Here is a 23,783-nt window from a genome sequence, read left to right as displayed (position 1 = left end):
GCAGGATGAAATTTAAGAAAAGAAGTTGGGTGTGATGGCGATCTGAAAGAGTAGACATTTAAACAAAACAAAACAAAAAAGACTGAGTTATCAACCGGACTATTTAAAGTGGGAGAGATGAAGATACCATAATTCAAAAATTAAATTTCATTCCTTTCCCTACTACTCAATAAGGAGAGAACTCACAGTCAGTTATACAAAACAAAAAAATCTATATTTATATCACACATTTGAGAGTAAACCAAAAAACGAAACAAAACGAAACAAAACAAAACAAACCCATTGCCTTCGAGTTGGTTCTGACTCACAGCGACCCTACAGGACAGAGTAGAACTGCTTCACAGAGTTTCCATGGATTTGAACTGCTGACCTTTTGGTTAGCAGCTGTAGCACTTAACCGCTACGTTACCAGGGTTTCCCGTTTGAGAGTAGTGAGAATAAATTTTTAATGTGAATACAGTAAAATGTATACGTGGTAATTTTTCCAAACGGTAGAAAATGGTTTACCAAACATGTAAGCCATTCCTCTAAACTAAACCTCAGCATGCCATTCCACTGGCCCAGAAATTACTATTATTCTACCAGAAATATTCTGTTCATGAACATTTATCTGTGGGAGAGGCTGCTAGCTGTTAATGAATATCCATTCTCTCATCTTCCTTTAATAATAGACCCCCAAGTTTTAGCTGGGCATACCTAGCTAACAAACCTACTTACAACCACCGTTGGGACTAGGTTTGGCCATGTGACTACATTCAGGCTAACAAGATGTGAGTAAAAAAGATGTGTGCTTTTCCTGGGATATGTCTTTAAAGGAAATAGCCCTGTTCTCTCCTAGCCCTTTCCCCTTTTCTCACTAGCTGGGGAATGCGGAGAGTAGAACAGCCACCTTGAGTCCAGAGATAGGTGGTATCATGTCAAGAACAGCTGCCCTATCAGTTTCAGACTGCTTATATCTGGATGTTACATTAGAGAGAAATAAGTTCGTGTCTTACTTGTCACTGTATTTTGAGGCCTTTTTCTAATATTATAAATACATATACTTGTATACATATATACCCTAAGTACCGTATTTTTACATAAATAATGTACACCTTCTGTGTTTGTTTGCTGGCTGTGCCCTCCCCCTGCGAGGCACCCTCACAAACGCTGCCATGCCAATCCTCTTTCACCTGTTACTGTAAAAAAAATTAGCATTGCATGATTTTGAAAATACCTCAAGGTGGGGGGGGGGAGTGCGCAGATGGCAAACAAATGTAGAAGGTGTTCGTTATTTGTGTAAAACTATGGTATATCCTTTTTAAACAGAAGCACGCTATAACACTATTTTGTATCGTGGTTTTTTTTTAAATCACTAATATGCTTTAAAAACCTTTCCAGATTTCCTTCTTATTCTATCTAGTATTGCCAGAAAATTCAATACATCCTGTTTATTCATTCAATAAATGTTTATTGGGAGCCTATTATGTGCTGTACCCTCAAGTACCTGCTTTGACCACACGTGGGGCAGGCTGAGAATTAATGTCACCAGAAACAATCTTCAACCAATGAGGGACAGAGTTGGTGACAATTCTGAGGTGTATTCCACATAGTCCCCAATGGAGTCTCCAGTGGAATTGAGTCTCAGTTGCCCACAATAGAAACCCACTCATAAACACACCCTTTATTGGATTTCCTCTCTTCTTGTCTCATTTTCCTATTTCCTCACTCTGCTTTCAGCAATCACCGCCCATATAAACTATTTGCATCCAATCCTGGTCTCAGATGTACTTTGGGAAGAATTCAAATGTCTTAGTCATCTAGTGCTGTTATAACAGAAATACCACAAGTGGATGGCTTTAACAAAGAGTTTATTCTTTCACAGTCCAGCAGGCTACAAGTCCAAATTCAGGGTGTCAGCTCCAAGGGAACACTTTCTCTGTTGGCTCTGGGGGAAGGTCCATGTCATACATCTTCCCTTCGTCTGGGAGCTTCTCTGCACAGGAACCTCAGGTCCAAAGGGCGCAGTCTGCTCCCGGCACTGCTCTCTTGGTGGGATAATGTTCCCATGTGTCTCTGCTCTCTTCTTTCTTTTATATCTCAAAAGAGATTGGCTTAAGATACTATCTAATCTGGTAAACCTTATCAGTATAACTGCCACTGATCCATCGTATTAGATCATAGTGATTGAATTTACAACACATGAGGAAATCACACCAGATTACAAAATGGTACACAATTATACAATACTGGGAATTATGACCCAGCCAAGTCGACAGATATTTTTGGGGATCACAATTCAATCCATGACACCAACCAAGACAGTGGTCCAGGACTGCTTTGATGGGGATCACAGTAGAGAGTCCTAGACAGAGCGGGAGAAAAATGTAGAACAAAATTCAAATTCACAAAAGAAGACCAGACTTACTGGTCTGACAGAGACTGGAGGAACCCTGAAGACTATGGCCTCTGGACACCCTGCTAACTCAGAAAAGGAGCCACTCCCAAAGTCTACCTTTCAGCCAAAGATTAGATAGGCCTATAAAACAAACAATAACACAGGTGAGGAACATGCTTCTTAGGTCAATCAAGCATATGAGACCAAAAGGGCAACATCTGCCCAAAAGCAAAGACGAGATGGCAGGAAGGGACAGGAAAACTGGATGAATGGACATGGGGAACCCGGGGTGGAAAAGGGGAGAGTGCTGACACATTGCGGGGATTGCAACCACTGTCACAAAACAATTTGTGTAGAAATTTTTGAATGAGAAACCAATTTGCACTGTATACTTTCACCTAAAGCACAATTAAAAAAAAAGTTTTTATACATATAAAAAAAAAAAAATAGTGGTCCAGGAAGATTTATTTTTCAGAAGGAGACGAGTAGAAACCTGAATGTTTTGAGGGAACAAGCAACGTAAATATCTGAAGGAAGAGAAATTAGCAAATTCAAAACGCTTGAGGTGGGAACATGCTTGGTGAGTTTGAATAGCAAGGAGGCCATGTGACTGAAGAGGGTATGTGAAGAGAGATAGGTAAGGGATGCCTTTGGAGGGTTAGTCTGGGGCTGATCTTTGTGGACTATGATAAGGATTTAGAAATTTATTCTAAGTGTCATGGGAAGCCATTGGACTGTTCTGAGCTGGGTAGTGATGTAATACGATTTAAGTTTTAAGGGAGTATTCTGAGGATTCTGGTTAAATGTATCATGTTGAGCACACACATTTTTCTCTACTCCCTATCAAAACGTAAAGAAATAACAAAAACATAAACACAAAAGGACAAAGAGAACTGGAAAGTAGGTAACAACACATAAGACATTTTTGAGCTCTGGAAAGTGGATAGAAAAGACCTAACAGACCTAACAGACTAGAGAAAGCTGGAACTTAAGAGAAGGGGGAGATGGAAAGAGAGGCCAATAAAAATCAAGTTGATATAGAACTTAGGATATCATCAGAAGTGGGAGAAACCAGTAACTTTAAAGATGGAGGTCAAAGATGGTAGGGATAACTGAAGGATTAAAGGAAATTAAAAGAACATTTAGCTCTTCAGATTCTTCCTCTTCTAAGCATCCAGGTGAGTACCTTCCCCTTACAATAGCAGAAGACTGAAAATTTAGTCAATAAAGCATTGAATCAGAAAAATCTCTGGACTCAGATGGAAGTAAGGATAAGACATTATATTGAAAATAGAGAAAGTAAATGAAAGTCAATATTTTAAATAGTCAGACTCCAGACCCTTTAATCCACTTATCTCCAGAACACTAGCAATCAGACTTATTTATCTAAGCAGGAAATTAGGAAATTTCTTCTCAGAGGAAATTGCAGACTCAAGAGAAAAGAACAAAATGTCTGGATCCCCACAGGCTCACCCTGCAACAAAGCCCACGGTCAGTAAGTTTCACAAAGGCCTACAAAATTATCAAATAACACTTACTGTCTTATTTTTATATGTATGGAAAATCAAGAATCACTAGACATTTGAGAAAAGCCTCTGGATACGGAGAACAAAACAAACAAAAAAGCAAACCAAACAAACAAATGAAATTCAGAGGAAACATAATTTAGTAACAGAAGGAAACAAAACAAAAATCGATAATTAGAGTGAGAAGATATCACAGAGTCTATGAAACAAGAACTAGAGGATGTAGAAGCATGAATGATCACTTAATAACACAGAACTAAAAAGAAACAAAAAATATGACACAAGAAACATTCAACAGAATTTGGGTTGGAAGTCAAGGAAATTGTCCAGAAGGTAGAACAAAAATACAAAGACTTAGGAAATGGGAGAGAGAAAGTAAAATCAGATGATTTGTACAGGAGGTTCAACATTCAAAATACAAAGATTGTAGAAAGAGAAAAAGAAAGGGAGGAAATTATCAATTCAACAACTCACAAAAATTTCCTAGATCTAAAGGACATTATTTATTGTTTGAAAAATCTCAATAAGTGATCCAGCACAATGGTTGAAAAAGTCTGAAGCCCTTTATGAAATTCTAGAACACAGGCGACGAACATTTTAAAAAATTCCAAGCATGATCATCTATGTAATTTGTGGGGCCCAGTGAAAAATTAAGATGTAATTTTCCTCAATCAAAAATTAAGAATTTCAAGCTGGCAATCAAAAAAAAAAAAAAAAAAGAAGTCCCCATCCCCCCCAAAAAAGAAAAAAAGAATCAAACAGTTGCCGTTGAGTTGATTCTGACTCATGGTCACCCCATATGTGTCATAGTAGAATTGTGCTCCATAATTGTGCTCCATAGGGCTTTCGATGGCTGATTTTTTAGAAGTAGATTGCCAAGTCTTTCTTCCAAAGCGACTCTGGGTAGACAAGAAACTCCAACCTTTTGACCAGCCAAGCGCATTTACCATTTGCACCACGCAGGGACTCCAAGATGGCAACAGCAGAGCATTAGACCAAGTGTGGGGCCCTTCTGAGTGCTGGGCCCTGTGCGATTGTGCAGGTAACACACCCACGAAGTGGCCCAGGCTCCCAGTGAGACAATGTATCTGGAAATCAGGACAAATACCTCTTCCTTTCTTTTCACTCTAAGCTTATGACTGTTATTCTTATTTCATTCAGAATATAGAAGCAATCAAAAGAGAACTACCTCATCTTTCTAACCTCCAAACTACCAGCCCTCCTGCTCTGTACTCACAAACTTTGCTTTTACTTGGTCAGTGATTGAACTGTCCCGGGGCTAAAGCCTACTCTTTACTCATAAAATTTTCTTTTTCATTTAGTGCCTTTCTCCTGTGTCATCAGTTTTTGCCATTCTTCTGAATCACTGTTACGAGAATGTTAGGATTACCACCACCTTAAAAAAGTACTCAGTTGGCCTAGGACCTCTTCCAGCTCTGCTCATTTCTCTGCTCCCCTTTATAGCAAATTTCCCAAAAAGAGCTGTGTTTACTCACAATTCCACTTCTTTATAGCAAATTTCCCCAAAAGAGCTGTGTTTACTCACAATTCCACTTCCTCACCCTCTCCATGCTCTCCTCAACATGCTTCAGTTAGGCTGATACCCACATCAAGTCAACAATGACCCCCATCAAAAAAACAAAAAAATAAAAAAAAACTAGTTGCCATCGAGAGTTGACTCCAACTCATGGTCACCCCATATGTGTCAGAGTAGAAATACACTCTGTAGGGTTTTCAGTGGCTGATTTTTTGGAAGCAGATTGCCAGGCCTTTCTTTTGAGGTGCCTCTGGGTGGACTCGAACCTCAAAATTTTTGATTAGCTATTGAGTACATTAACCATTTGCACCACCCAGGGACTCCAACTCCATCAAACCAATGGTAAAGTATCATTTTCCTCAAACTTGCAACAGGATTTGAGACAGTTGATCATTCTCTTATCCTTAATGTGTTTGTTTTCCAGGATACCACACTCTTTTAGTTTTCCTCCTACTTCACTGGCTACTTCTCTGTTTTCTTTGCTGACTCCTCCTCTTACATCTGAGCATGAATTATTGATGTAATCCAGGGTTTAATTCTTAGTCCTTTTTTTTTATCTATCTACTTTTTTTTAATCTAACCAATTCATTTCATCTTATGGTATAATTACCATCTATATATACACTGCTGTCTCCCATATTAAGATCTTTAGCCTTGACTTCTGTTTTGAGTTTTAATTTCATATATCCATATATATCCATACATATACACACACACACCCAGAGCTAAATACACACATATGATTATGTATAGAATTATATATGTATGCTATATATAATGGATATAACACATATATGTGTGTGTATGTTTGCACTGGTTAGTATTTCATGGCCAGAGTCAACAAGCTCTTCTTGGTAGGATTGGTTGAGTTTTGTGGTAGAGCACACTGTAGACAAACATGTGTGGGTGAGTTCTCTGGAGTAAGATATGTTGTGAATGTTCTAGATTATTTTTCCATGTGACATTGGACTTCCTGGTTAAACTGTTACCAAAGGGACTGTTACCTGATAATTGTATGACTGCGGTACTTGAGATCTGCCCAGAACACCATGTTCTTTTCACAAGGTAGTCCAAGAAGGACAGTATGATGATCAAAATGATGGTCATTGTTCAGTACTTCATTTGTTTCCTCATTGGAGCTAACTTGAAAGAATGATTAAGGTTTAGCTTCCCAAATCTGTGAAATACACAAGGTTCCAAATTTTACTGCTCTGGAGCACTTTTTAGTCTTCTCTCCAATATTCCTGCATTTAATTTTCATGTCCCAGTTCTACAAGATTCTACAATGTACTATCTATGCAGGGAAGAAAATGCTAATGTTCATCCTTCTGTATCTACAATAAAGCTCTATGAGGACTATATTTGACTATGTTCATGAAACTAAAAAGACAAACAAAAACACGAAACCCATTGCCAGCAAGTCTATCCCAACTCATAGTGACCCTATAGGACAGAGTAGAACTGCCCCATAGGGTTTCCAAGGAGCAGCTGGTGTATTTGAACTGCTGACCTTTTAGTTAGCAGCCTGAGCTCTTAACCACTGTGCCACCAGGGCTCCTGTTCGTGTATAATAGCTGGTGAATTCACCAAATGGGATTGTACCGTCCCAACTTTAGGTTCATGAGCTGGAAATAAAGCTTACGGCATATACTTTTTTTTTTCTTTTTATTGTGTTTTAGGTGAAAGTTTACAGCTCAAGTTAATTTCTCATACAAACGTTTATAACGTATTGCTGTGTGACACTAGTTGCAATCTCAGTAATGTGACAGCACACTCCCCCTTTCTACCCTGGGTTTCCAGTGTCCATCCAGCCAGCTTCTGTCCCTTTCTGCCTTCTCATCTTGCCTCCAGACAGGAGCCGCCCATTTAGTCTCGTGTATCTGCTTGAACTAAGAAGCACACTCTTTGCACATACTTCTTATTCTTTCACGTAAAATGTGATTATAAACCAACAAGACAATACTGCAGATTATATAGGCACGCTCTCTGCTAGTATATAATTGTATTAATTTCTGCTCTGCTGGGGCCTCCTCATGTTGGCATAGACGGGTATCCAGTGAGGGAGTCTTCTTTATAAGAGTTTCAAATGGAAAGCAGTAGAAAACTGCTTTTGGCTTCCTCCTCAATCTGTCTGGGTTTCCATCTTGCTTATTTCCTTTGTGGGGGATGCTGGATCTCTGAGGGACAATAGCCATGTAGTATTTGCCCTATTATCATTCCTTTTGAATTTCCCTTTTGCTTCTGTTACTTCTTCCTCTAGAAAGGCTCTTCATTTTATTCCTAGGTAGAATGAATTTTTCCTTATTTACATTCCGAGTTCTCTCCATCTAAGACCTGTTTAAAAAAAAAAAAAAGACACTATAGGTTGAGATCTTTCAAGTCTTCCTTTTGATATGTAGATGATTAAGATTAAAGAGTAAAATCTTTTCTGTCTCTACAAATCTCTTTCAAGATTATTGTGTCACTTGAAAATCTTATAATGATAGTTGAATATTAACCTTTCTTTCACTTTGCTTTCCTGCTATAACAATTTTAATGCTCCCCAAGGCATTGAATAGGAAGATCACGTACAAGGAAGCAAAAAAGAAAAAAGTATTTCAGAAATATCGTTCTTGTTAAATATATGTATATTTTCATGTCTATTTCTATTTATCTGTCTCTGTTTTCTTGCCTTCAGTAAACTGACTTTAATTCCTCAACATCTGCCTCATAAACAGTTGTATTCTTTCATTACAAGTTTCACTCTCCCCCGTCAGTCTCTGGTATCGCTATTATTATTATTACTCTCTCAACCCAAATCTTTATTCTACCTTCACGTAGCTCCTGCCACCTTTTCTCTGATTGTTCCCTTTTTCCGTTAGTCATGGTTGAATCCCAGCCTTTTTATCCCAAACCTGTTTCTTACCTATACACTTCCTTTCCCAAACTGAAATCTGACTCTCTGGTTCATTGATGAGCACATGTTAAATGCTGATTATGTACAGTTTGAAGGAGCCTTGGTGGCGTAGTGGTTAAGTGCTGGGTTGCTAACTGAAGAGTCTGTGGTTCGAACTGCTCCGTGGGAGAAAGATGTGGCAGTCGGCTTCTGTAAAGATTATAGCCTTGGAAATCCTATGGGGCAGTTCTACTTTGTCCTGTGGGGTAACTATGAGTTAGAATCAGCTCAACAGCAATGGGTTTGGTTTTTTGGTTTTATGTACAATCTTCTCCTTTTTGCATGTTGTATTTCGCCAATCTGTTGGCTTGTGATTCAGATTCCAGCTCTCATTTCTATGCTGAAGAGATGCTGTTTTCCTTTCTGTGCTGCACACAGGGTCCGGCACGTTACTAGGGTTCGGAATTTATCTTATAGGTAATGGAGAACCACTATAAATTTTTGAATGAAAGGAGAGTAATGAATACACAGAATATTCTGGGAAGATATTTTTGACTGTAATGTGCAGGATTGATAGTGGTTTGAAGTATGTATACTCATTAACAAAAATAGAACAAAAAAATTCCAAACCCTTTGACATCGAGTTGATTGCAACTTATAGTGACCCTATGGGAGAGTAGAACTGCCCTATAGGATTTCCAAGGAGCAGTTGGTGGATTTGAACTGCTGACCTTTTAGTTAGCAGCAGAACTTTTAACCACTCCACCACCAGGGTTCCCTCATTAATACATTACTACAATAAAGCAGAATGAGACACACGCTTGCAGACACACACACACACACACACACACACACACAGAGAAAGAGAGAGAGAGAGAGCGCAAACAAAGAGACCAAAAGAAAAAAGAACTAAATGATTTCTTGACTGAGTCAACAGGAAGCAAAGAAAACCTTGGTTAGAAGATTGAAAAAACTGTTGCTCGGAAATAAGAAAGAAAAATTGGTTCAAGAAGAAGATGGGGAAATAGAATAATGTAATTTCGTGGAAGTCAACATAAAAGAGGCTAATCAAATATCATTAACTGTGTCCTTTCATATGCCTGGAAAATGTAGCAAATGCATTTATGTTGGGATTGAATATAATGACTTGAAGTTCAGTTTTAGAGCAGTGGTGCAGAGAGAAATCTGTGGAGGGAATTGAAGAGGAAGTGGGTAGTTGTCGATAGGTGTCTTATCATCAGGTAATTGTGCATGCAAGATCCATGGCCATCACAGACTTTTCATTTGGGTAGACTCTCACTTCAAGATGAGCCTAAAATTCCTGTTAAGAACTCAAGAACTGAGCTGAATATGTTGATTAATGTGCTTTGCAGGGGGTGGAGGAGGAGGAATCAAGACTTGCCATTTTAGCATTCTGTTCTCCTTAGGAAGACCTGTCTCTGCGGGAACCTTCTACTCCCAAGACTCCCTGGCCAAAGCAGGAGTAAGGCTTGCAGAGCTCCAGACTTTCTGACACTCCCCTGATTGGCTGTGCCTAGTCTATTTTATTTAACATATTGGGGAGAATTATAATACTGTAAATATTTCTAGATTTATATCAACTTCTCCTTAGTTGTCACGATAAAACAGGATCTTCCTGAAGCTGTCTTTGCTATGATGGAATATGAGTAAATTTAACACAGGGTTTAGAAATTCAGCTGTCTACCAGAACTGGCAGGTGTGACATAAATGGGTGAATTAGGCTGGGCATAAGACTATCAGGAGTGAGGGTCCTGTGGTGAACTCGAGAGGGTATGTTCCACCTAATAGCAAGCAAATTAAAATGCTTTTAAAACACTGTTTACTGCAGGGTAAACAACATGAACAACATGTTTTACTAATACGTATATTAGACCAAGGTGAAAGGGAAGTACCTTCCACTGAGTTTCTGCTCCTGTCACATTACGGGCTGGTCACACAGCTTGGTCTATAGCAAATGGATGCATAGGTTGAACCCTGGATTTTATATCATATCTTTGTTCATGAATGAGTTAGAAGTTTAGGAAATGAAAAAGAAATACTCTTAGAATGTTGTAGCTATTAGCTGTCCTGGGGTAGGCCTGAAATGCAAAGGGAATACTCTTAGGATGTTGTTTTTGTTAGCTGCCCCAGGGTAGGCCGCCGACTCATGGTGACCCGATGCACAATCGAAAGTAATACTGCCTGTCCCTATGCTATCCCCATGATCAGTTGCAAATCGGACCGTTGTGATCCAGAGGGTTTTCATTAGCTGATTTTTGGAAGTAGGTCACCAAACCTTTCTTTGTCCATCTTAGTCTTGAAGCTCTGCTGAAACCTGTTCAGCATCATAGCAGCACGCAAGCCTCCACTGACAGATGGGTAGTGGCTGAACATGAGGTGCACTGGCAGGGCATGGGACCAGGGTCTCCTGCATGGAAGATAAGAGTTCTATCACTGAATAGTTCACTTGAATTGTCACTACGACTGGCCTGAGTGGGAATGAGGCAATTTTTGCATTGGTGATACTTGTATTTATTCTAACCTTCACTCACTTCTACTTATCCAAATTCTTTGGATTATTTCCTATGTGTTTACCATAAATAAACACTTGCAGGATTCCTCACAATCATTGATTATATGAAAAATTGACAAGAAAATTGTGAGACCAAATATATTTCTTTAAGGCTTTTCATCAGATCCATCTTATAATCTGTAAAAAATAAGCGTATCATAAAAGAAAGCAGACAAAGAAAACATGAAATTAAGGCTCCGTACAAATCTGCTTATTCCCATTGCCAGATTTAAAGCTCAGTTAATGTTTTTCTTGTCGAGAAAGTACTAGGATTGGTCATTGTTTCTTGAAGCAAAACTTTCTGAGGTCGAGCTAAAATACATTCCACAATAAACTGTTAGTGATGTCTAAAGTCTTTTCAGTGCTCACAGTTAATTCTTTCTTGTTAATATTATTAAATAGTAATTTTTAAACATCTTAAGAACTTCAGGGAAATCCAACACCTCCACAACAAAAAGACAAATAACCCAGTTAAAAAATGGGCAAAGGAAATGAACAGACACTTCACCAAAGAAGACATTCATACGGCTAACAGACACATGAGGAAATGCTCTCCATCACTAGCCATTAGAGAAATGCAAATCAAAACCACAATGAGATACCATCTCATCCCGACATTACTGGCATGAATCAAAAAAACAGAAAATAACAAATAAATGTTGGAGAGGCCGCAGGGAGATAGGAATTCTTATGCACTGCTGGTGGGAATGCAAAATGTTACAATCGTTTTGGAAAATGATGAATCTACAAAACACCTCACAACATGGAAGAATCTGGAGGGCATTATGCTGAGTGAAGTAAGTCAATCACAAAAGGACAAATACTATATGAGACCACTGTTATAAAAACTCATGAAAATTTTTATACACAGAAAGAAAGAATGAAGAAAACCATAGACACAAGGGAAAGATTAGTCCAAAGGACTAATGGACCACAACTACCACAGCCTTCACAAGATTGAATCCAGCACAACTAGATGATGCCTGGCTATCACCGTGGTCTGCTCTGACAGGGATCCCATACAGAGTCCCGGACAGAGCTGGAGAAAAATGTAGAACAAAATTCAAACTCACATACACACAAAAAAAGACCACACTTCCTGGTCTGACAGAGACTGAAAAAACCCCAAGAGTATGGCCCCCGGAGATCCTTTTAACTCAGTACTAAAGTCACTCCTGCAGTTCAACCTTCAGCCAAAGATTAGACAGGCCTATAAAATAAACAATAACACATCTAGTTCAACCATGTATACAAGACTAAATGGGTACACTAGCCCAGTGGCAAGGATGAGAAGGCAGGAGGGCACAGGAAAGCTGGACGAATGGAAATGGGGAACCCAAGGTCAAGAAGGAGAGAGTGTTGACATGTTACAGAGTTGGCAACCAATGTCACAAAACAATTTATGTATTGTTTCATGAGAAACTAATTTGCTCTGTAAACTTTCCCCTAAAGCGTGCACACACACACACAAATCTTAATTTATTAGTAATAGCAATTATAATATCACTAATAATTAATTACATGGTGTTGTTGTTGTTAGGTGCCATGGAGTCAGTTCCAACCCATATCAAACCTATGTAGAGCAGAACGAAACACTGCCCAGTCCTGTGCCATCTAATAATCACTGTTATGCTAGAGCCCATTGTTGTAGTCACTGTATCAATCCATCTCTTTGAAGGTCTTCCTCTTTTTGCTGAAACTCTACCAAGCATGATGTCTTTCTTCAGTGACTGGTCCCTTCTGCTAACATGTCCAAAGTATGTGAGACGAAGTCTTGCCATCTCTGCTTCTAAGGAGCATCCTGGCTGTACTTCTTCCAAGACAGATTTCTTCGTTTTTCTGGCAGTCCATGGTATATTCAATATTCTTTGCCAACATCGTAATTCAAAGGTGTCAAGTCTTCTTCGGTCTTCCTTATTCATTGTCCAGCTTTTGCATGTGTATGAGGCAATTGAAAACACCATGGCTACTTAACTGCATATACATAGGTAAAGTGAGAAAGGAGAGCAAAATTAAAATGTGTGTGGAAACGAGTAGTAAAAGGTATTCCCTAATATATTGCACTTGATGTCTTTAATTCTGATCCTTGTGATTCTGGTTATTGCTTCTAATCTTATTTAACCAGATTACAAAGGAAGAATTCTTAACTCAAGCCATTAATGTATTAAGACATAAATTTACTCTAAGTAAAATGCACTACACTTACAGATCACGTGGATTTTAATGCTTTCATTTTCTTGGCTTTGTTACTGGTTTTCGATACTATGGCTAAATTATACCAGAAGCCTTGGTTGTGCAGTGGTTAAGTGCTCTACTGCTGACTGAAAAGTCGGCAGTTCGAACCCATCAGCCGCTGGGGGGTGGGGGGCAGGGGGAAGGACATGGCAGTGTGCTTCCGTAAAGATTCACAGACTTGGAAACCCTTTGGGGCAGTTCTACTTTGTCCTATAGTGTCGCTATTAGTTGGAATAGACTCCACGGCAATGGGTTTGTTTTTTTGTGGGGGAGAGTGAGCTAAATTACAGAAACCAGCTATAATATCCATCTATGATTAATCGAGTCTTTTTTTTTTTTTATGATTAATCTAATGTCAGACTGTACAAACACAATTTCAATGGGCTATGAATTACCATTGAACCTACTTCAAGCAACTCACCCACTACATGAATTCTACATATTTTTCTTTAGTGTCATGAAGTGAAGGTACCTAGAAGCTAATACTTTCTATTTATTAGACTATGTAAAATATGAAAAAATAAAGTATTAAGAAGAGTTTGAAGCAGTAGTAAAAAACGTAGACAAAAGTCAAAGTAAAAATGTTTAAAATCTTAATAGAAGAAAAAGTAAATGAATATTGTCAGAGTTTAATGTGGCTACTCATTTTCTCTTTTTAGTACTTTAGTCCAAGATGTAGTGATTATAACTCAATAATGTTAATAATATTCCAAGCATTATTGCTAATGTTTATTGGAAATTAATTTCATTTATTTACTTAAATTATTAAAAAAAATTTTTTTGTTATAGAATTAAATGTGGCTTTAGTTTATCTAGGTTTACATATTTCCCCTATAAAAAAATACCTATAATATTTTAATAAAATTTAATGGAAAAATAGGATTACACTACCAGAAAATTGCTTAGAGACACTCTATTATTTGACTAAAGGCTTTTGTGAAGCAAAGGGAACAAACTATTTTATGATATTTATGATTTTATAATATGAACTTTTAGCATTAATTTTGAATTAGGCTTAACTCAAGATCATATAGAATCATTTTTTTGAAGAATAAAACAGCAAGACAGAGTTGTCTTCTCAAATAAAGTGTAGGTAAGAGACAAAATGGGAAATAAGGGTATTTTTTTCCAGCCCAGGAACTATTGGGTTTGGTCTGTGCTATTCCATTCAATTTCTTACCAGTGAAATTTTCCGTTTGTGGGGACAATGCTTGTTAAACAGCATGTGTGTATGTGCAAGGGTCTGTTTAACTTAAAGAGATACGGTATCTACAAATTTTCCAAGCAAAAATGGCCGGTTCAAAGTTCTATGACTATTGGCATGTAAGCTGAAGCAATCAATGCAATCCTGGCGATGCTCTGTTAAAATTTCAAAGGTTATGTGGGGGCTTTAGAATTTGTTTAGAAAAGCAGTGATAACCTTGACTCTCTTTTAGCAGAACTACAAGTTTCTTAATCTGAGCCCATCATCCACATTTTTAACATTAATGTTTACCTTGAGGTTCAGGTAATCACATACCCCTCTATAGGTTATTTGGTTCTTTAAGCCGGATAACTATATTTTATGTTCGTTTTCCCCTTGTTCCACCATTTTAAACTGTTCTTTTTATGGTTTAATTTTAATGCAATTAATTCAACTCAATGACAGGTACCCTAACAAAGTTAGTAAGGGTCTTTAATTTTCTCTGTGCAAACAACAGGGTCGGGTTTGTGACTTGATTGCTAAACTCAAGTTGAGGCTATTTCTTGTTAGGTTTCATAGTCGCTGAAATGGAAATAGAGTTTATTTTCGAAACCAGGTGTTTCACTTTTAATTCAAGAGATCTCTTGTGCACTGGTGAGCAAAGACTGATCTTGCAATGAGAACATAGCAAAGATGATTCGTTGAGGTTGAATCTCATTAAAACTCATTTAATAGGTGCTTATATGCACAAGAATGCTTACTCAATGGACACCTCCTCATGCTCATTTAGGTGTCTCCTTTCTCGGTTTTAATGTGGTAAGTTCTCATTTTTCTTTATGTGTGAATGACAGACTTGCATTTCTGCCTCACAATGTATAACCAAACCACGATTGTTACTGTTCTCTCTTGATTCCATCTGTTCACCTGCCACAAAAATAAAACTCTATTTATTTAATTTTGTGCAAATGTTGCTCTGAAAATATTTTATTTAACCTATGTATTTAACATATGCATTTCTTTGATGTTTGGGCAATAGCTGTTAAATCTTTCTACTCTTTGATAGGTGATATGTTTTAAATATTTAAAATGAAAAATAGGATTAATGGATGGCCACTAGTCCTGAATTTAGGAGAACTAGGTTTTCATCCTGGCTCTACCGCTTACTGGTATTTTAAATTTAGACGTTCGTTCTGTCTGGACTTTCATCATTGCCCTCCAGGCCTGTTGGGACAATTATATTTAACACTATACAAGTGATTATGCTGCATTATATATATGTGTGAAAGACAAAGCCTCTTATACCAAAACCCATACATTATACCAAAACACAAACCCATTATCATCTGGTTGATTCTGACTCATAGTGACCCTATAGGACAGAGTAGAACTGCCTCATAGGGTTTCAAGGCTATAAATTTTTACGGAAGCAGACTGCCCCATCTTTCTCCCACTATCTTTATAAGGTCCCAGAATAGAAGACTTGTGCCTATTTAATTAAATTATGTGGATCATATTTTGAACCAAAAATAAGTATTCATGGTCTAACAAATGATTTCTTTTTTATTTGTGAGTTTAAATGGCAAGCCTTAAAATGTATAAAGTTAAATGGTATTTATACTATACTTTTAACTAAAGATGTTATTGAACAGAATAGAATCAAATAAAAATCAGTTTGTCTCAGTAAATTCAGGTGATAATTTGCCATGCATAGAGATCAAATCATTTGATTCTGGAAGCAGCAGTTTGAGCAATAAAATACTGGGATAATATTGTTTACCATTAAATATATTAATTTTGTCATATAAGAAGAGGAAACAATACAATTGGCCATATGTCTAAAAAGTTTTTTTTTTTTACATTTTTATATTATTAATTCAGCAAATACTTCTTGAATATCTGCTCACTCATTTAACAAATACAGTAGTCCTCCCTTATCTGAGGTTCCACTTTCTGTGGTTTCAGTTACCTGCGGTCAACTGCAATCTGAAAATCTTAAATGGAAAATTCCAGAAATAAACAATTTATAAACTTTAAATTTCACACTGTTCTGAGTAGCATGATGAAATCTCACACCTTCCTACTCAGTCCTGCTCAGGATGTGAATCATCCCTTAGTCCAGTGTATCCATGCTGTATATGTACCCGATACACACCCATTAACCACTTAGTAGCCGTCTCAGTTATCAGATGGACAATAGTGTATCATAGTGCTTGTGTTCAAGTAACCCTTATTTTACTTAATAATTTTTCTATTTTATTATTAGTTATTGTTTTTAATCTATTACTGTGCCTAATTTATAAATTAAACTTTATCATAGGTATGTATGTATAGGAAAAAAAATAGTATATGTAGAGCTCCATACTATCCGTGGTTTCAGACATCCACTGGGGTCTTGGAACGTATCCTCCATGGATAAAGAAGTACTACTGTACGTATTTGGATTCCCAGTATTCTGCCCACTTAGAGGTAGAGTGGACTCAAGACAGATAAATTCCTAATCCTCTAGGAGCCTACAGTCCAGTAGGAGAGGTGTTTTATAATTAAGGGTAATAAGCTGGATCTAATGAAGGCCTTCAAAAGGTAGGATGAAAATTTAGACAAAATTTATACTATAGTAAGAATACTGGCCAAGAGATGTAAATTCTTAATGGGACCTCCATTTTCAAAATATCATAGCAAATATCATCACAGTGCTGAGAAGAATTTCAGGATTATATATTATTTTTTTCCTAAAGGATAGGTTACTTTTAACCACATTGTCATTCAAATTTACAACATCAGAAGTTTTGAGCCACATTTCCTGGAGCTGTGAAAATAATACGTTTGGTCTGGCCTGCCCCTAAACCTTGAACAAGGTTTAGGGAACCTGGAAGAGTTTTACGAGTCTGACATAATCAGTGGCAGCCATATGAATAAAGTGCATGGTCTCTGTGAATCTTAGGCATGCAGCCAAGTGGAATGGTTAAGTGCGTCGTCTCTAAAGCAAACGACCAGAGTTTGCATCCTGACCACACTACTATTGTAGCTTGGACAGCTACTTACCCTCTCTGTGCTTTAGGCTTTGTATCTGTTAAATGGGCATAATAATAGTAACTATCTCTCTTTTGAGGATTAAATGCATGTACATGTGTAAAGTGTTTAGAACAGGACCTGATCTATAGTAAATGCCACTTTAGTGTTTCTTTTTGAGACTAAAGACTCATTTCCCTGATTTATGCTCAGTTTTCTAGTATGGAGGGAAAAAGCTTTACTTTATACTAGTTTCAGAGGAATCAAAAAATTTGTAGAAACAACCTTATGAATTATCTGGCACAATACCTTGACTGTGTAGATGAAGAAATTGAGACCCACAGAAGCTGAGTTACTTGTCCAGGGTCACTTTAAATAATCCTCTATTAAGCAGGTAAATCTAATCTAGCTTTATAACTGATGGTGACCCTAATCTGGTTGGGAGCATGAAATATCCAGATTACCTGAGCCCCCTCACCAAGTTGAACTGACCCTAAGAGCTTAGGTAAGAAAACTCAAGTAGAGCTCACATTGCCTAACTAGAATTCATGGTCTTAATCTGATTCAAAGTTGTTGTATTTTTGTGAATTGAGATTTTCATGTGTGCATAAAACATTATTAATGTGCAATTTCAAAATACCAGATTTCAAATATTCATGTCACCTGTTTTGTGGTTTTCCCTGGCCAACTCTGATCTCTGCTTTCTGATGCTTCACTTGGGCTATCTGAGCCCAAAGATGAGAGTTCTTGTTAGAGGGAGAACAGTGTAAGGCTAGAGGGGCTTAAGATCGGCCCAACTAAAAGAAATGTTTCTACTTTCGTTGATTTAAAAAAAAAAAAAATTGTTCGTTTTGTTAGGTGCCTTTGAGTCAGTTCCAACTCATAGTGAAACACTGCTCCATCCTGCACCATCCTCACTATCACTGCTATGTTTGAACCCATTGTCGTAGCCACTGTGTCGAGCTATCTCTTTGAGGGTCTTCCTCTTTTTTGCTGACCCTCTACTTTACCAAACATGATGTCCTTCTCCAGGGACTGGTCCCTCTGATAACATGTCCAAAGTATGTGAGATGAAGTCTTGTCATCCTCGCTTCTAAGAAGCATTCTGGCTGTACTTTTTCCGAGATGGATTTGTTTGTTCTTTTGGCGGTCCATGAAACATGTCCACCATGGGTGACCCTGCTGGTATCTGAAATACTGGTGGCATAGCTTCCAGTGTCACAGTGACATGCAAGCCACCGCAGTATGACAAACTGACAGACATGTGGTGGAAAGGAAAGGACTGGTAGATTAAGAAAAATGCAGAATATTGAAGATAGAGCAGTAGCAGTCCAAGGCATTTTGTATCAGAATGCACTTTATCAATATATAAATTTATAGAAATATCAAGAAATACCTCAAATAAAAAATGGAATATCTTCACCATATAAAACACTAGGAAAAATTCTTTTATTGGAATGTTTGCTTCAATATGAAAACTCTTAAGTACATGAATTAACAAAATTCAGTTTAATTTAATTTACCAGGCAAGATCATGTGCACAGTTCCGGGGGAAGCACAAGTAAAGAGATAGGTGGTAACAATTGTGTTGCGGTAAGGGTGAGGTATTACTTACAAGGAGCATTTCTGTAAGAGTTTTTTTCCCTAAGATTTTGTTATCTGTTATTTCTTTGCTGGAGTTAATTGAGTCTCTTGTTGACCATCAGACAGAGTCTATTTTTATGTCACTCTCAGTTCATTGACATATCTGAGATGATAGCAGAGTCTTAGTAATTACAGATTTAATATTCACAGTTTTGGTTATTTCCAAGCAACTCTGTAGGTCCTTTGCATATACACATGTATAATTGTGTATTAATTGAGGAGGTTGAGAGGTGACCAATATTTATTGTATATTTACTATGTGACAGTGAATCATCTAGGAGATTTAGCCAGCCCCACATACATTTCAACATTATTTGTGAGTTTCTATTTTCCATGACTTTGTCCAGTAACTCATTACTGAGGTTTTAGCAAATCCAAGGAGTTAAGAAGATAATTTTAAGTGTCTGCTGTACATTCTCTCATATGTTTCAATCTTTAAAAACATATTTAATTTGGAAAGGTCTTTGTGGCTGGGTCTGAAAAATAGTGGTATGTTTACTTCTACCTTGCCTGAATCTTTAATTATTTGGCTGGAATCACGTATCTCTTGGTTTATTCCTTAAGCACCCAGCACACCACTTTTCATGTTAATTTGAATGAAATTCTGTTAAAACATGTCCTGAATTCACTAAATTTGTAAATTCTGGTGGTAGCAACCTTGCTGTGGTATGTGCTTATGAATACACAGTTAGTTACAATTTATTTAATAAGTTCTTTAAACTGGCACCAGAACATCAGAATACTACAATGATAGTATTTGGTGTGTATTCAGATTCGATAGAGAGTATGAAAAGTTATGTGTGATCCCATAGGTATTAAAACCAGCTTACCAATTCTGATAACAGTCAGTAGGTTCCAATGGCTGTATTATTTCTGTATTACTAGATATTTTCCCTGACAAAAGTTAAGCCTATTTATTTTCAAGAAACAGACCATTTAGATTTACATTTCTGCACTCAACTGAATAGCACAAATAATTCTGTTGAATGGAAATAAAATACCGACTTCAAAACATGATCTTTAAAATACTATACTTACTTAATCTAAGATGCGCATTTGTTTTCATCATTGTAACATTTTAAAATTGCAACTGCTGTGTGATTTTTGATGTTGTCTTTTTTTTCCACTTCTTTCCTTCCCTCTCAAAAGTTCTTACTTACTATGTTGATGATATATCTATAACTGATGATACATTAAAATTAAAGAATAATGTAAATTCAATGGGATATGAGATCACCAGTTTTTATTTTTGATCATTATCATGAAAAATATGTAATTGAAAAGACAAATTAAGCAGCTTTTCCCACGGGTTTTTCAAATTAACCAAATTCCAATAGCCTTTCCTGTTTCCCAGGGTTTTTGCAAACTCTAGAATTCTAGTAGAACCACATGTCATTACAACCTCTACCACACACAAGATTTTCTGAAAATATATTAAAAACTACATGTTGAAAATATTTACTGTTTATTTATTCAACAATTATTTATTGGGAACAAGGCATTTTACTTGTACCTTTACAGTAATTCCTGGCATACTGCAGACACTTAGTAGTTATCTGTGGAGTGATTGACTGAAACAACGAATACTTCAAAAGAGCAGAATATACCTCAAAATGAGCTAGATATTTATTTAAAAATCTTTACTAAAGTATGTGATTAAATTCTATGAATGTACTTAACAGTGGAATGAAATCAGAAAGATATAAATGCAATTCCAGGTTGTCCAATTGAATCAGAAATCTACCTTCCATTGCTTAAAGAAAATAATCAGTAGAAGCTGTTGAAAAAATTTTGTGTAGTCATTGAATATATGCAAATATATGTAACATCGTGACTATATATTTGAAAAATGTTGGCTCTGAGATATTGATAATGTAACCAGATTGAAGGGGCTTTTGAAAATGGTATTTAAATCCTGTTTCTTCTGAAAACACTTGAATATGATTTATTTTCATAAAATAATATAATTTAGAGCTAATAGAAAAAGTGACCTTGAATAATTAATCTATTTGAATGATTTTTTTCCATTATATGTACTATCTTGGGTTTTGGCACCTATCATGTATTTTAAACCCCTGGAGTTTGCTAAAAATTTACTTAGATGCTTGTAGAAGTGTGTGTGTGTGTGTGTGTGTGTGTGTGTGTGTGTATAAATATAGCAGTTGTGAAAGAAATGTAAATTTCCTAATTATTTATAAGTCAAATTCATTGTTATTTTGAACCTGTTGAAGTGGAGAAATTTCATCTTGATACTTTTGGAGTCTCCTTGCTTTCCCTGAGTTGGCTCAAGAGATGCCAAGACCTGGGGTGATGGGCCATTGGCCTCAGTTGTTTGTCCATACAGCTTTCTGCTAAGATGTGTGAGTCATTGGCCCATCTGGTCTTCTGTTCTCTGCCCATGCAGCTCACCTCTGAGAAGCCCCTCCAACCTGTTGGCAACCCTTCAGTTCTGACCAAGCTCTCTTTTTCTCCTCTACCAAGTCTGGTTATACTGGTAGTCATTTGGAGTCATATGCTGGTGAACCTGCCTAAGGGACTGCCTAAAACATGCCACATGGTAGTTTTCTTTCTGGAGTTGTATCCCCTTCCTAAGATTCTTCCCAAGGCCCTTCCTGAGATAGAAGCTAAGGTCCCTCTTTTTCAAGGTACTTTTTTTTCTTTACCTTTCCTATGCTATTGCAGAAAAGGGAGTTTCTCAGACACCCCTTCTCTTAAGCATACAGGGACCATGTTCTCATCCCTTTCCCTCAATGTTTGTCACCTCTTCCCAACCTGAAGGATTTTTTCTGGTCTCTTCTCAGATCCTTTGCTCTTCTTCAAATATTTCTCCCAATTTTTTTTTTATCTATTTCACGAGTACTTTCTGCTCTTCAAAGAGCTTAGGTTTTAGAAGCCCATCCCATAAAGAGCCCTTTGTCTGTGCTTTCCATTTCTCCCCATCCCTCCTCTGCAGCATTTAGCCCATAATGACCTAAGTTATTGATGAAAATCAAGTTTTTTATGAAGAAAGGAAGAGAATTTATGAGATCAAGAAATGTTATCCCAACACATAGGTTGGTGTTGTAAGGTGCCGTTGAGTCAGTTCCTACTCATAGTGACACTATGAACAACAGAATGAAACACTGTCCAGTCCCGTGCTATGTTTGAGCCCATTGTTGCAGCCACTGTGTCCATTCATCTCATGAGGGTCTTCCTCTTTTTCACGGACCATCTACCTTACCAAGCATGATGTTCTTCAGGGACTGGTCCCTCCTGATAACATGTCTAAAGTACATGGGACGAAGTGTCACCATAGTTGCTTCCAAGGAGCACACTGGCTGTAGTTCACTGGCTGTAGTTCATCTAAGTACAGGTCCCGCATGAGCACAATTAAGTGTTCTGGAATTCCCTTTCTTCGCAGTGTTATCCATAATTTGTTATGATCCACACAGTTGAATGCCTTTGCATAGTCAATAAAACACAGGTAAACATCTTTCTGGTATTCTCTGCTTTCTGCCAAGATCTATCTGACATCAGCAATGATATCCCGGATTCTACGTCCTCTTCTGAATCTGGCTTGAATTTTTGGCAGCTCCCTGTCTATGTACTGCTGCAACAATTTTTGAACTACTTTCAGCAAAATTTTATTTGTGTGTGATATTAAAGATATCTTTTGATAATTTTTGCATTCTGTTGGATCACCTTTCTTTGGAATGGACACAAATATGGTTCTCTTTCAGTCAGTTGGCCAGGTAGTTGTCTTTCAAATTTCTTGGCATAGATGAGTGAGGACCTACAGTGCTGCATCCATTTGTTGAAATGGATGTAATGATAATTACTGGTGATTGGAATGCAAAGGTTGGAAATAAAGAAGAAGGATGTGTAATTGCAAAATATGGCCTTGGTGATAGAAATGATGCTGGAGATCGCATGATAGAATTTTGCAAGATGAATGACTTATTCATTGCAAGTATCTTTTTCAACAACATAAACAGTGACTATACATGTGGACCTCACTGGCTGGAAAACACAGGAATCAAATAGACTACATCTGTGGAAAGAGATGATAGAGAAACTTGATATCATCAGTTAGAACAAGGCCAGGGGCCGACTTCAGAACAGATCATCAATTGCTCATATGCAAGTTCAAGCTGAAGCTGAAGAAATTTAAAACAAGTCCGTGAAAGCCAAAATAGGACCTTGAGTATATCCCACCTGAATTTGGAGATCATCTCAAGAATAGATTTGACTCACTGAACACTAATGACAGAAGACCGGACAAGTTGTGGGATGACATCAAAGAACATGCATGAAGAAAGCAAAGCAAGTCATTAAAAAGACAAAAAGAAAAAAAAAAAAAAAAGACCAAAACAGATGTGAGAAGAGCCTCTGAAATTTGTTTTTGAACATAGAGTAGCTTAAGCAAATGGAAGAAATGACGTAAAAGGGCTGAACAGAAGATTTCAAAGGCTCCAGAAGACCAAGTAAAGCATTATAATGAAATGTGCAAATACCTGAAGTTAGAAAACCAAAAGTGAAGAATACATTTGGGATTTCTCAAGCTGAAAGAACTAAAGAAAAAATTCAAACCTTGAGTAGCAATTTTGAAAGATTCTATGGCAAAATATTGACTGATGCAGGATGCATCAAAAAAAATGGAAGGAATACACAGAGTCGCTGTACCAAAAAGAACTGGTCAACATTCAACCATTTAAGGACATAACATATGATTAAGAACCAATGGTACGGAAAGAAGAAGTCCAAGCTGTACTGAAGGCATTGGTGAAAAACAAGGCTCCAGGAACTGACAGACTATCACTTGAGGTGTTTCAACACACAGGTACTT

Source organism: Trichechus manatus, unplaced genomic scaffold (genome assembly GCF_000243295.1).
Source record: "Trichechus manatus latirostris isolate Lorelei unplaced genomic scaffold, TriManLat1.0 scaffold00108, whole genome shotgun sequence".
In the NCBI taxonomy this organism is placed as follows: Eukaryota; Metazoa; Chordata; class Mammalia; order Sirenia; family Trichechidae; genus Trichechus; species Trichechus manatus.
This window is presented reverse-complemented; position numbering follows the sequence as displayed.